This window comes from Pseudonaja textilis, chromosome 1 (assembly GCF_049901715.1).
Source record: "Pseudonaja textilis isolate UNSWEBS1 chromosome 1, rPseTex1.2, whole genome shotgun sequence".
Taxonomy (NCBI): domain Eukaryota; kingdom Metazoa; phylum Chordata; class Lepidosauria; order Squamata; family Elapidae; genus Pseudonaja; species Pseudonaja textilis.
Genome location: NC_141990.1, coordinates 141,671,734 through 141,685,552, shown reverse-complemented (window position 1 = coordinate 141,685,552; position 13,819 = coordinate 141,671,734). Strand labels below are relative to the sequence as shown.

The window sequence follows — 13,819 nt, the reverse complement described above, 5'->3', positions numbered from 1 at the left end:
CAAATATCTTGTACTGACTTTTGTGCAAGCTGTTTTCTCACTAATCTTGGAGCAATTAAAATAAATTACTTCAATGAACAGAATCAGAGCCAAGGACATATTTAAAGTAACTCCAAATCTCCATGGAAAAATTGCTAGACATCCTTCATTCCTGCTCCTTCCTCTGTCACAGCCTCAAAAGAGAACTAATTCCTCCTAGGGAGACAAACACTTGAGCCTGCACATGTGAACACAAAGCACCTACACAAACTTTCAGGCAAGATCTGGACAAATCTGGAAAGCATTACTGCAAACGTGATATTTTTTTAGGCCAAAACAGCCTGATCTTGTATACAGTTCCTTCAGTCTTCATTAAATTAATATATTTCTTTGTATCCTTTTATTTTAGAGTGTATTTAAAAGAAATCCCACGAATTTAATTTAAATGTGATTTCCTTCAAATGATATCTTGGTCATGTTGTGATGTTAAACTCATTTCAACCCAATAGCTCCATTGACTCCTCCTTAAAGATAACACATTTAAAATGGAGAGTAGCAGAGAGAAAGCTGCAGCAATAAGTTTCTCTCAAGTATACAACTAGACAGGCAGTCTAAATATGCTTACAGTTGTGGCTTTTGATATGTCTTTCTTAAAAAAAATATTTGCAAGATTCTGTGTGTCTGTTGTACCATGATTGTAATAGTAACTCAGACTCATTATATAAAAACTGTGATGTATTATTGACCTACTTTTTATTAATGTTTTATTTATTTCATTAAAATAAGTAAGATCAAGAAACAAATCAACTTCATTAGATCCAGGAAGAAACCAGTATGGCTGCACAAAGATCTCTCTGGCAAATTGAAAGAAAAAAAGGACAAGTACAAAAAGTGGAAAGAAGGACATACAACTAAGGCAGAATATCAGCAGATAGCCAGAATCTGCAAAAACGAAGTCAGGATAGCAAAGGCTCAGAACGAACAAAGACTTGCAACAAAAGTCAAAGATAATAAAAAAAGTTTCTTCCAACATATAAATAACAAGAAAAAAATCAAGGAAACAGTCGGTCCACTAAAGAGAGAAGATGGCAAGGAAGTAACAGGCAACAGAGAGAAAGCAGAATTGCTTAACTCATTCTTTGCATCAGTCTTCACGCAAAAAGAAACTATAGCTCAACCCACCCAAAACATAACTGTAAAAGACAGACCAGAAATAAAAGTTAAGATAAGCAAAAAAATAGTAAGAGAACACCTGTCTGATCTTGATGAACACAAATCACCAGGGCTTGATGGATTACTTCCCAGAGTTTTAAAGGAGCTGGCAGAGGTCATCTCAGAACCACTGCACCATATCTTTCAAAAATCCTGGAGCACCGGGGAAGTATCAGAGGACTGGAAAAGAGCTGATGTGGTTCCCATCTTCAAAAAAGGAAAAAAAAAAACAGACCCAGGAAACTATAGACCAATCAGCCTAACATCAATACCTGGGAAGATACTGGAAAAGATAAAAAAACAGATCTGCCAACATCTAGAAACAAGTAAAGTAATAACTAGAAATCAGCACGAGTTTGTTAAGAACAGATCATGCCAAACCAATCTTATTTCATTCTTCAACATACTGACTAAATTAGTAAAATACTGTGGACATAATATATTTGGATTTCAGCAAGGCATTCGACATAGTAGACCACAACCTACTTCTTAGTAAGCTAGAAAAAAGTGGAATAGATAGCACCACCACTAGATGGACTCGCAACTGGCTGACAAACCATACTCAACGAGTAGTCCTTAATGGGTCTAAGTCTACATGGAGGGAAGTAAGCAGTGGGGTGCCACAAGGTTCCATCTTAGGCCCTTCAATATCTCTTCAATATCTTCATTAATGACATAGATGAGGGAATAGAAGGGGAACTTATCTAATTTGCAGATGATACTAAGCTGGCAGGAACAGCTAACACCCAAGAAGATAGGCTCAAGATCCAGATCCATCTTGACAGACTAGAACACTGGGCCGTATCTAACAAAATGAAATTCAATGTAGAAAAAAGTAAAGTCCTACACTTAGGCAAGAAAAACCAAAAGTACACATACAGATTGGGTGAAACCAGACTCAATAGCAGTAACTGTGAGAGGGATCTTGGGGTCTTAGTGGACTACCAGAAAATATGAGCCAGCAACGTGCAGCCGCCGCCAAAAAAGCTAATGCAATCCTAAATTATATTAACAGAGGGATACAATCAAGATCAAGGGATAAAGCCTTAGTAAGACCAAACCTAGAGTACTGCATCCAGTTCTGTTCACCACACTATAAAAAAGATGTTGAGACTCTAGAAAAAGTACAGAGAAGAGCAACCAGGATGATTAGGGGACTGGAGACTAAAACATATGAAGAATGGTTACAGGAATTTGGCTTGGCTAGTCTAGTCAAGAGAAGGACCAGGGGAGACATAATAGCAGTCTTCCAATATTTGAGGGGCTGCCACAGACAGGAAGGGGTCAAGCTATTTTCTAAAGCGCCTATAGGCCAGACAAGGAATAATGGATGGAAACTGAACAAGGAGAGATTTAACCTGGAACTAAGGAGAAACTTCTGACAATGAGAACAATCAACCAATGGAAAACCTTGTCCTCGGAAGTTGTGGGAGCACCATCACTTGATACTTTCAAGAAGAGATTGGACTGCCATTTGTTAGAAATGGTGTAGGGTCTCCCGCTTGGGTGGGAGGTTGGACTAGATGACCTACAAGAGCCCTTCCAACTCTGATTATCTGGTATCTGTTATCATTTGAGGCACAAAGTACCAGATTCAAATTATTGTGCTTTGGACACACCATGTGAATAAATAATTCTCTGGAGAAGACTCTAATGCTAGGAAAGGTAGAAGAAAAGAGAAGATGACAACAAGGTGGATGGACTCAGAGAGGGAGCTGCTGAAAGACCTGAAAAAATCAGGTTAAAAACAGATTGTCATGGAGAAATTCTATGTGGTCACTATGAGTGGGCAGTCTTGATGGCACATAATCAACAATCATCAATTAAATAAATAAATACTCCTCAAAGCTATTAGGAACTGTCAGGTATACCAAAATTGAAGGTAAAACATGATGAAATATTCCCTCTTTGCAGCTACATAGCTATTTTTCTTTTATTTTCACCAGTAAATTATATTTCTGGCTATGGTCTTTATGTCAGTGGCCCTGAGTTCAAGAGTTTGATACATCTTATCAGTAATACATACTATACTGATAATGCACACTACCAATTTCATCTCCTTACCACATATACTGAACAAATACATTCTGTTTCTGTTCTTTTCTTGAAGTTTTGCCTCAAGGCATCAAACATGTGCCTTTAGGAATAATTATTTTGCTTAGCAAGATTCTATTGCAGATGCACCTGTGGAATATTAAAAGAGATTGTTTTTCTGAAGTAATATGGCTAAAAGGCTCTTTTGTTTATATATATGGATTTCTGTGCTTATTTCAAATGCCTGGACTAAAGAAAAAATGAGGTAAATGATTTTTTTCATTTTAATAAAACTTTGAAATGTCTTTATCTCTCAAAAGGTGTTTTCTTTATCACTTCACTACTATGAAAGTGAATTAAAGAAACTCTTAATGGAGAAGGTCAAGAGTTCACTTCTTGCTCTACACAGTATAACAAAAAAGAATATAATGATTTTGTACAGAGGACGAAAATGCTTTTCTGTGAAGTCAGAATTGCCTCTATATAATCGTACATTGGTTGTTTGAGGGAAAATGCTATAAACTTCAGCAATATACAATGCAAATAGTATTATATTGTTACTAGATCAAGTGTAAGTACATATGAGATACATATCTATATTTTTTGTATAAGTGTGGCACTCTCAAAAGTGGCTGAATTCTTCAGGCGTGGTGACTTTGGGCTGCTGGGAACTGTAGTTCAGCAAAAAATAGAGGTTCCTAATCTCGCTTTTATATGAACCTCTCAACTTCAGCTTTTGAAATGATTGCTGCCAACCTTTCCACTTCTTATTACGCTTTCCTCATACCACCATTTTAAAAGACATGTAGTCTATTTAAATTGTTGCTTCCAATAATAAAACCCGTTACAAGTTCCAATGTATCTCTCAGTAGTGTGATACCCTCAAATATGGCATCCGCCTGAGATGCCTGGCAGAAAAAGAGTTAGAATATTTTAAGATGCTTCCCCAATCCTTCCTCAGAGATTGGTTACAAAAGGTAAAGCTGACAGAATCACGTTCAGCCCCATGATATTAGATTGTAGCATTCCTCAGAGTTTGTCCCTCATGTTATTTAAAATTTACTTGAAACAACTGGGCAAGCTCATCAGGAGATACAGAATACATTGCCATAAATATATGGATGATATGTGCCTATCTTGCTTATCTTTTTCAGCTGCTACTATTAGGGAAGGTATGGATGAGCCGCAATAAGCCTGATGAGAATTAATAAATAAAGGTTAAATCTGGCAAACTACAAATGTTCCCCATCAGTACGATAACTTTGGAAGTAACTCCCAACATTTATGTATGGGTGGGAGGAGGGATAATGCCCCCCAAACAAGCTTGTAGTCTAAGGGTGCTTTGGAGGTTATATGGTAGCTGTAGGCAAGAAGTGTTTTTCCCAGCTTAACCTTTATGCCTCAATTCCAAATCAGAGCTAGCTATGGTGATGCTTAGCTTTGTTGTCTTTATCTTAATGTCACAAGCTTTATTTAGTGCCATCTTAGAAGGGACACAGAAATGGTAGCAGTGAAAATGGTAATAGCAATTTTTATGCGTGATTGTATTCTGTTTGTTTTGAGCAAAATTCAGAAAGTATTAGTCTCTTTTGCACCAGCTGAAGTTTCTGACTGTTTTTGCCTTGTGGGAGGCAGCCTCATGTAGAACCTCTTATCCAGTTGTGTGGTGGTAAGGCAAATTCCTTCTGCTCCTGGCAGCATTCTAACTGTCACCCTAGTCAAACCCAGGCAAAGGTGGTGCCGGCCATGGCCTCCACTTGCCTATCCAGTAGCGGCTGTACATCCAAGCCCCCAAGTCCCAGACTTTTTCCTTCAAAGTGGTATCTCTTCATTCAGAGTTAACATTGGAATTGGCAGAGACCTCAGTGAAGAAACAGTAATGAGGAAACAGTACCAATCCTACTTAGGAAAAAAAAATACATCATAAATAGAAACTGCAAATTTGTTACTTTCAAGACACAAAGGCAAAAGATTGTATTTCTGTTGACACTAATATGGGTTATGTAAGTACAGTATTTTTCTAACAAATGCATCAATGTACTTAAATCAAGGACCAACAAATAGAGAACTGGATTAGATCTGGGATAGCAAAATAGCATAAATTGCTTGATGATAGATGGAAGAAATTAGCTTCATGGTTACCATTGCTCTCATATGTGCTGTGTCTTTTATAATTACTTATTTAGAAAAGCAACAGCAGTTAGAGTGTATTTCTTTTCCTTCCCCAAGAAGAATAAAAGGCTACCATTTAATTACTGAAGAGGAACAATATTATTTTTCTTCCTTTTAAAAAATGTATCCTCCTAAGACTAATTATAAATCACAAGAGGATGATCTATGTAAACAACTATTTTTTTTAAAAAAAAACACCTAATGTTGCCTTTGATGTATCAAATTATTTTCTTTTTCAACATAAGGATATTTCTGAGATATGACCTGAAATATAATTCTACTTGCATGAGTGATTTCTGATATGAAGCAAAGAACAAGCAAAAATACTAAGCAAGAGGCACTGTTGGACAATCTGAAAGACCAGATTGGGATATCTCCTGGAGAAAATTTATCTCCTTGGTTGCTAAGAAGCAGCACTGACTTGATGGCACATAATCAATCACTAAGTAATAGGACAAAAAAGGATGTTGCAAGAGGAAATCATGGCAACATCAGAACTTAAGTACAGGATAAGGAGCTAAAAATGTCCAAGTTACAATGCTCACAAGAATGCTTATGGTGTAAAAGGCAACACAAAGCATAGACATGCACTTTTGATATCCTTCTCAGGACACTGAAGAGATACAGAAACAAGACCTTGGCATGTGATCTTTTACACTAATCTGAGTCAATTTATTTAGATATAAACCAATTACTCCACAGCCTATACTTATTATGTGCCATCAATTTGTTTTTGACTCCTAGCCACCACACAGATGTTCTCCAAGAAAATCTATCCTTAACTTATTCTTTCAAGTCTCTTCTGCCACCATTGAATCCGTTCAACTTGTTGCTGGTTGTCACCTTATTCTCTGAGAATAAGGTGGAGACCCTTTGAGAGCTGTATGCAATGAAATTTCATTTTAATGTATGCTGATTAGCGTACATTCGAAGTGACAATAAAGTTATTCTAAATTCTTTCCTTCTAGCTTTCCCAGTATTGGAGTCTCTTCCAAGGACTCTTTGGCTAACATATCTGAAGTTGGATGTAACCTGAGCCTGGCCATTTATGCCTCAAGTGAGATTCATTCAATAACCCATTGGTTTGTTTTCTTGGTTGTCCAGAATATTTTCAACAGTCTTCTCCAACATAAAAGTCCAGCATTGTCAACTGTCTTTCTATCCTGCTCTTTTAAAGTCTGACTTTGTTCGCATAATAGAATAGCCCACATGATTCTGGTCTTTGTAGGTATACAAAGGCCATGGCTGTTTTACTGAGTGCTAGCCTTTGTTGTATTTTCTCTCCACAGCCTATATAGTAATTTTAACTGTTAAATGATGGAAGAAATGCATGAAATGCTCTATCATGAAAGATTCTAAATGGTGTAAAAAGGCAAAAAGTGACACAAGACAATGTAGATCAATTTCAAATTGTACTTGATCATAAAATTCCTTATAAGGTATCTTCTGTATTAATGCTTGGAGCATAAAATGCTAATCATAATATGAAAGAGTTGTCTGGGACAACTAATTGATGTAATTTTTCTTGGCTATGAAAACAACAGATCCTCTGACTTCAAGTGCCTAATTCCAGTACATTTCAGCTTAACGATGCCTAAGATGTCAACTTGCATTTATTTCATTTCATCTTTCTATAAGCACCAGCCGATTGTTTGAGGGACCATTGGTTTCTAGTGCTTTATGCCTGACTGATACAAACCAATAGGGCAGGCATGCTCTTTGCTCCCCTCGATTAAACAGTGACTTTCAGGAGCTAGGAAGTGCAACTTAGCAATAGCAACAGCATTTAGGCTTATATACTGCCCCATAGTGCTTTATAGCATTCTCTGGGCAGTTTACAATGTTAAGCATTATTTGCATATTGCCCCCAACAATCTGGGTCCTCATTATACTGAACTTGGAAGGATGGAAGTCAACCTTGAGCCCTGCCACAATGTACTCTAGGCTAGGAGTAGAGTTTGCCTGCAATACTGCACCTTAACCACTGCGCCACTAGGCTCCTCTTCCACCTTCTGTATAATGTGGTATCCCCTCTGGAATGAGCCCTCCCCCCCAAGACCCATATGGTTCTATTTCTAGTGGTAGAAGGCTTGAAAGCCTGAGGTAAGATGGATGGAACTCCCTTGTTTGTGATGTTCTACATTTTGTGATGTCTGGCTTCCCTGTACTTACTTGGTAGTTATCCCCCTAATTTTTTTGGTCTAATTTATTGTAGTTTGATGTTATGTTGCTCTTTATAATCTGCTCAAAGTCTGTTGGAGTTGGGTATCATTGAAATTGAATAAAAAATAACATTTATATTTATCATAGGTGAAATGTCTTAATATTTGGAACAATTAATCAGTGGAATGGCTTGCCTTCAGAAGTTGTCGGTGCTCCATCACTGGCAGTTTTTAAGAAGATAGTTATTTCTTTGAAATCATACAGTGTCTCCTGCTTGATCAGGGGTTGCCCTGGAAGACCCCCACAGGTCCTTCTCTGCGATTCTGTTAAATCTGTCACTGTGGTGAGCTTTCTGGTGTTTATGCTTCTTACATGCCATGTTCCATGTAATTTTGACTTTGCAGTTTCAGATTTTATTTTCCTACATGTCAACGTCAGGATCTGACTCCAGTATTTTCCTATATTGCTTTTGTCCAATACAGATGCCTGCTTGCTTTAGCTGGGCAACTGGAATGACCTTCACAACTTGGGTGATCCTACTGAAATTATATACTTTTGGTATGCATTCCCAGCATTCTCTGCTTATCCAGACTCTCTCCCCTGCCAAGATGAGGCAGCACGACAGGATGTTGGGTGGTAGAGTGTATGGAGAGAATAAAGTAGAATACAATAAAAACACATAATAACAATCACATATTGCAGCACTCGGATTCCAAAGGCATCTTGGAAAAGCCAGGTTTTTGTAAGTTGCTAGAAGAGGTGTGAAATTGGAAGCCATCCTCACTTTAGGAAGCTTTTCCAATGGAGAGAATATCCCAGACAGGAATGTCCACTTTTGATATTTTCTTATCGTACATACATTAATGAATCTTCAACTAGTATTCTCTTTTTGGGGATTGAGACAGCAGAATGTTTTTGAGATAGCTAGTCTTGTAAATTTCTAGGTTTTAAGACTTACAGAGCATTATGGCCAATTGCCAACACTGTTCCCACAGCAGCAGTTTTGTATGGCATTAGAGATTGTCCAGTAAATACAAGGGCTTCTGTATTTTGCACCAGTTGAAGTTTTAAGAGGCCAACAAGGCCAACAACATCTTCATCTAACTTGAGTTCTCTGAGCAATTTTTTCTATCCATTCATCCAACGACAACCTCCAAATCAATGGTCAGGACATTACTACATCTTTTATTAGATTCAAAGAGGAAATGCAGATAGTCCTCAGTTCAGGAAATGAGTTGACTTGAAGTTAGAATGGCACAGAATGAGGAGACTTATGGCCAATCCTCAAAGCTGGGGTCACCATAGCATCCCTGAGGCCACATGATTTATGATTTGTGAGCTTGGCAAATGGTGCACAGTTACAAAGTTTGGAGCATCCTGCATGTCACGGGATTGGCATTTGCAAACTTCTCTGCCAGCTTCCAACAAATAAATGGGGAAGCTGACAAAAAGTTGCAAGCTCCAGACATGTGATGTTTGCTTAATGACCATATGTGATTTGCTTAATGACTGCAACCAGAATTGCTGTTGTTTTTTAAATTTTATGACTGTATTGCTTGATGACAGATTTCCTATACCCAATTATGATTATCAACCAAGGTCTACCTTTACATAATAGGATATCATCAGCAGATGGATTCTTTCAGCATCTTTATAATGATGTTGAACAGGACATGGTAGAGGACTAAACCTTGGTTTCTCCTATAATGAAATGCCTTGACCTCCTGCCCCTACTATTACTGACTGGATTTGCCCATTCAGGAAGGAGCAGTAGAACCATTGTAATATTGTATCTCCCAACCTTTACAAACAGCCCCAGAAAGTAATATGGTCAAGAGCTGCCAAGAGTTGGATGAGGATGGTTCTGCTGTCTCCACCTGAATTCTGTCAGTGATCATTCATGAGGATGACCAACATAATGCTATTCCATGCCCCTGTATATTTCATTCCATATACACTACCATGTGCATGTAGTCTTTTAGAGTTGTTTGTAAGTGATGCCCCACCATGTTTTCTTCAACCAACAGCAATGGATCTGAGAAGAAGATAAATTGGCATCTCCTTCATGATTTCTGGTTGTACCTACTCCCTCCTCCTCAAGGGCTGCAATGCTGACTGTAACTTGTATGCAATATCAGATTTCCTTCCTGATACTTTAACCAGCCAAGAGGACAAAGGTCAGGTCCACAGGTAGCAAAGCTAAAAACTTTGCCTACTTCTTCTGGATGCACAGGATCAAAAATATCACAGGATGCTACCTCTGACATCTCAGTGGACCTTGTCTATCCAGCTGCCAAAGTGACTGCAAGCAATCCATAAATGGATCAGCCAGTTAATCACAACTCGCCATCCAAACTATTTCTTGCAAGTAGGGTGTACACCTCTAAATGGTGCAGTTGGTTGGCATTCCTCAGCTGCAATAAAGCAAATAAGTAATTTTGCTTTGCCGCCACGAAGTTGGCTTCAATCTGAGCTCATGCTCATATCTAATCATGCATGCTTCTTATTCTCCACCAACAATGCCCCTGGCACCTCTTTACCCTCTTGATCATCCAAAACTCTTCAGAGATTTGGCAGGAACAGACAGGATGCTCAGGAGCAATCTTCTCTAGTGCCATCTTTGCTTCTTATTCCAGAAGCTAACAAAGCATTCAACTGAACCGCTCTTTTGTTGGCAGCCTGTCAACTACCTACCATCACAGTTTCAGTTATTTAAATTAATTCCCACCTCTGGAGATTTTATGTAACACACACACACACACCGCAAAAATATAGTGAGCTAATAATGTAGCGAGAACCTGAAATTCACTGAGTCAGAAATGTGAATGTAGCCAGCTTGTTGTGCTTCAAGATATGAGGAATCAAATAAAACGTTTGTAATTGAAATGTTCTTGGGATTTAAAATGGGAATATGCATATAGGACTGGTTTGCAGGTAATATGGATACTGGAGAATCTGTTTAACTAGGGATTTTTAATTTAAGAAGTACATTTAAATTATTTCAATTGCTGAAATAGATAAGAAGCAAAGAGGTTCTAATCTCTGACTCTGTCTGCCAAGCTCTGGAGAACCACATGTTCTTCTTTTTGTGCCTCTCTCTCTATATTTTTATATTATTATTATTATTATTATTATTATTATTATTATTATTATTATTATTATTATTATTATTATTATTATTATTATAATATAATAGTAATAGTAGTAGTAGTAGTAGTAGTAGTAGTAGTAGTAATCAATGGTTCATGTGAATTAAACAATTTGGGTCTAGCTGTCTCATGAATTGTTTTCCTTCCCATTTATGCAAAGATACATGGATTTAGATCAATTCTTATTAAAAAAAGACAAGTGAATGTTGCCGTCTGCACTATTTATATTCTCATCATAGGGAGGATCCCATGTAGCTGAATACAGCTGAAACCTACTAGATGGAGCAACTGAAAACAAAAAAGAGTACAAAGGAATACTCCTGCTCTGCTTTATTTGTATTGGTTTATTTGATAGATTCTCCAGCTTTCCACATCAGTGAATATTCAGGGCAGCTAATAAAATTTAAAGAAAATCCCCAAAGTGTTAAAAACATTGCTAAAAGTTTACAATTACATAAGTCACAAAAATATTTAGCAACAGAGTTTCTAAGACACTCCAACTGTTGTAAATGTACACTGGTTATGAAACACCCAAATGGTGATAGTATAACAGTAGATACCACAACAGTCATAAAGGGAAGGATTGGTCATGAAGCTGCTTTTTTATTTTTTTACATGGATGTAAATTTTTTTACATCTCTCAAATGGTTGCTAAACAAGGCAGTTAGCAAGCAAGGAGTACCTGCACACCACTCAACTCAGAGGGTTCTTGAAGAAAATTATATATGTATCCAAAAGTTCTTCCATATAAACAACACATACACACAATACATCCATTTTCTTTTCTAAATGATATTTTCATAGTTGGTAAAATGAAATGTGAATTTTCAGGGTCTTTTGGAGGAGAATTTTACAGGGTTACTGGGAATATACTGTGCATCCAGTCTTTAACCACTAGAGGTTCTAGTCTGTAGTTTTTCTCTTGGAAAAATTAGTTATTCTCAGAACATAAATGTAAGCTTCATTTGGGACAAATATTTAATGTAATGGGAAAAAACTGTGTTCCTATGGATGATGCTCAACAAGGCAAAACAGAGAAACAGTCAAACGTATCTGAAGGAACCACCAGTTTAATTTTAGCAGTTCATACAAGCGTTTGATTAATAATTTCGAAGCATACTGTCTGTGAACTAGTGCATTTCCTCATAGTTTTTATAAAATGCTTTAAGTAAGGTCTTTAAAATTATTCAGCTGATTAAACAATTCCTCAGAGCAGCCAATTAGTCTAATTTCAGTGGGAATTAAAATATAATTTTATCTAATGTTTTTATCTAATATTGGGATAAATTACACTTAAAATAGAGACACAAAATGGTAGAAACGTAAAAATCTATATGGTACGATACGCTAATTTGTGATTCTACATGCCCCAATGACATTAAGCCCAATGTTATTTCTAGATTTCAGGCAACTGTAGAAAACAAGGAACACTGGGCTTAATTTTCCATGTAGTTAGTGATGGCAGAATTTTTGGGAGCATAAATATTAATTTAAGTCACTTGTAGCTGTTTTTATTTTACCCATAGCATTTTCTAATGTTGATGGTATGGAAATACTGAGCATGAATGAGAAAGAAGAAGAGAAATAGTTTACAAAAGTTCCAATAACTGCATCAATAAAATTCTAATTTCTTAATATATGTAACAGGAAAATATTGTTAAAATAATGTAGCAAGTCAAAACATTTAAACACTTATCTAAAAATACTCTACCCCATCACTACCAAGTATAAGCAACCAATTAAATTTCAACTGACATATTCTGATCATAAAGAATATTTAAAGCAAATCAGATGAAAACAAAAAGAACTTAATTTCCACTTTTCTCTAGAAAAACATTGACCTATTGCAAATGGGATATCCAGTTAATTCTTTGTTTTGCACTGAAATTATTATTTGCAATGCATTTATTTGCAAATATTATCTTATAAAATAGGAATGGCTTATGACAAAAATATTTGAGTGCATTCTAGTGGAGATCCTATAGGAATACAATTCATTTCCCAATTGAAACATAATTAGGAAAAACAAAATGTGCAATTTTAAATCAGTTTCCCACTTCTAGACTGGCAAGACACATTCTTCTATTTGAGGAATTGCAAACCAGTTATACTATATTGAAATAGACTGTCAAATGTAAAATAGGGAAGCTTGCTTTTCTGTATCAGATGGGGTAATACTAACTGAAAGACTATAAAAAATGATTAAGAAACACCTCTAGCCAAATGTCCTTATCATGCATACTGGGATTCATCCAAAATAAGGAAAAAAAAAATCTCTAAAAACTAGTGGAAGTGTTTTTGTTTTTATATTTAAACCATAACTGTCCCCTTTTGTTGAGAACATACAGCCAGCCACATGCAAAGCTAAAATTAATCAGATTTGAAAAATGCAAAACATCTAAATGGGATATTAAACTATTCTCTGTATGAACGCAAGATAATTTATATTAAGGTTTTCATTCTAAACGTGGCTTAAGTATAGAGCCCAGTTGAGAAATTGAAGATTTCTTCTTATTTAACTAGATTATAAATCTACTTGTTTGATGTTAGATCTGACAAGTGCAATTATAGCTTCAAAGTACATGCTTTTAAGGAGGAAAGGAAATAAATCTTCCAATAAATAAATATATAAATTACTTTTGCTTTTCAGGCATTTGTATATGAATTCTTTAATCTCTCCTTACTATTAAATGAGGGAGAATAAATCAGACGGGGAGGACTATAAACTGGGAACCTAGTAAAATTTAATTCATTTGCGTGCCCTACAATTTATGACCATAAAGCTAAGACTGTCATCTGTTAATGTGAATGCTGGCTCCATTTCATTGCATGGGATGCACATCTTCCAGGAAAGGAGTTCGTCTTTGATTCTAGGTGTGAACTGCAAGAATAAACATCTGTGTTAGACCTACTTCCTATCAAAAGGGCTCATCTTATTTTAGTAAGCTTAGCCCAGGACACACAGGAGAGGAAAATTAGCTTAAAATGGTTCTGGAACATGGATATTAAATCTTTGCATTTCTGTCAATTTTTTAAGAACCATCTCCAGAAAAAAAAAATCAAATTATTCTGATGCTTTAGATTTCATGAATTATACATTAGCATTTGAA

The 13,819-nt window shown here is 36.4% G+C and overlaps 1 protein-coding gene across 5 annotated transcripts in view; it reads right to left on the bottom strand.

The window, feature by feature from the left end:
* The window catches only part of KLHL29 (kelch like family member 29), a 415,683-nt gene that overhangs the window by 140,172 nt on the left and 261,692 nt on the right, over window positions 1-13,819 (bottom strand). The window lies entirely within an intron of this gene.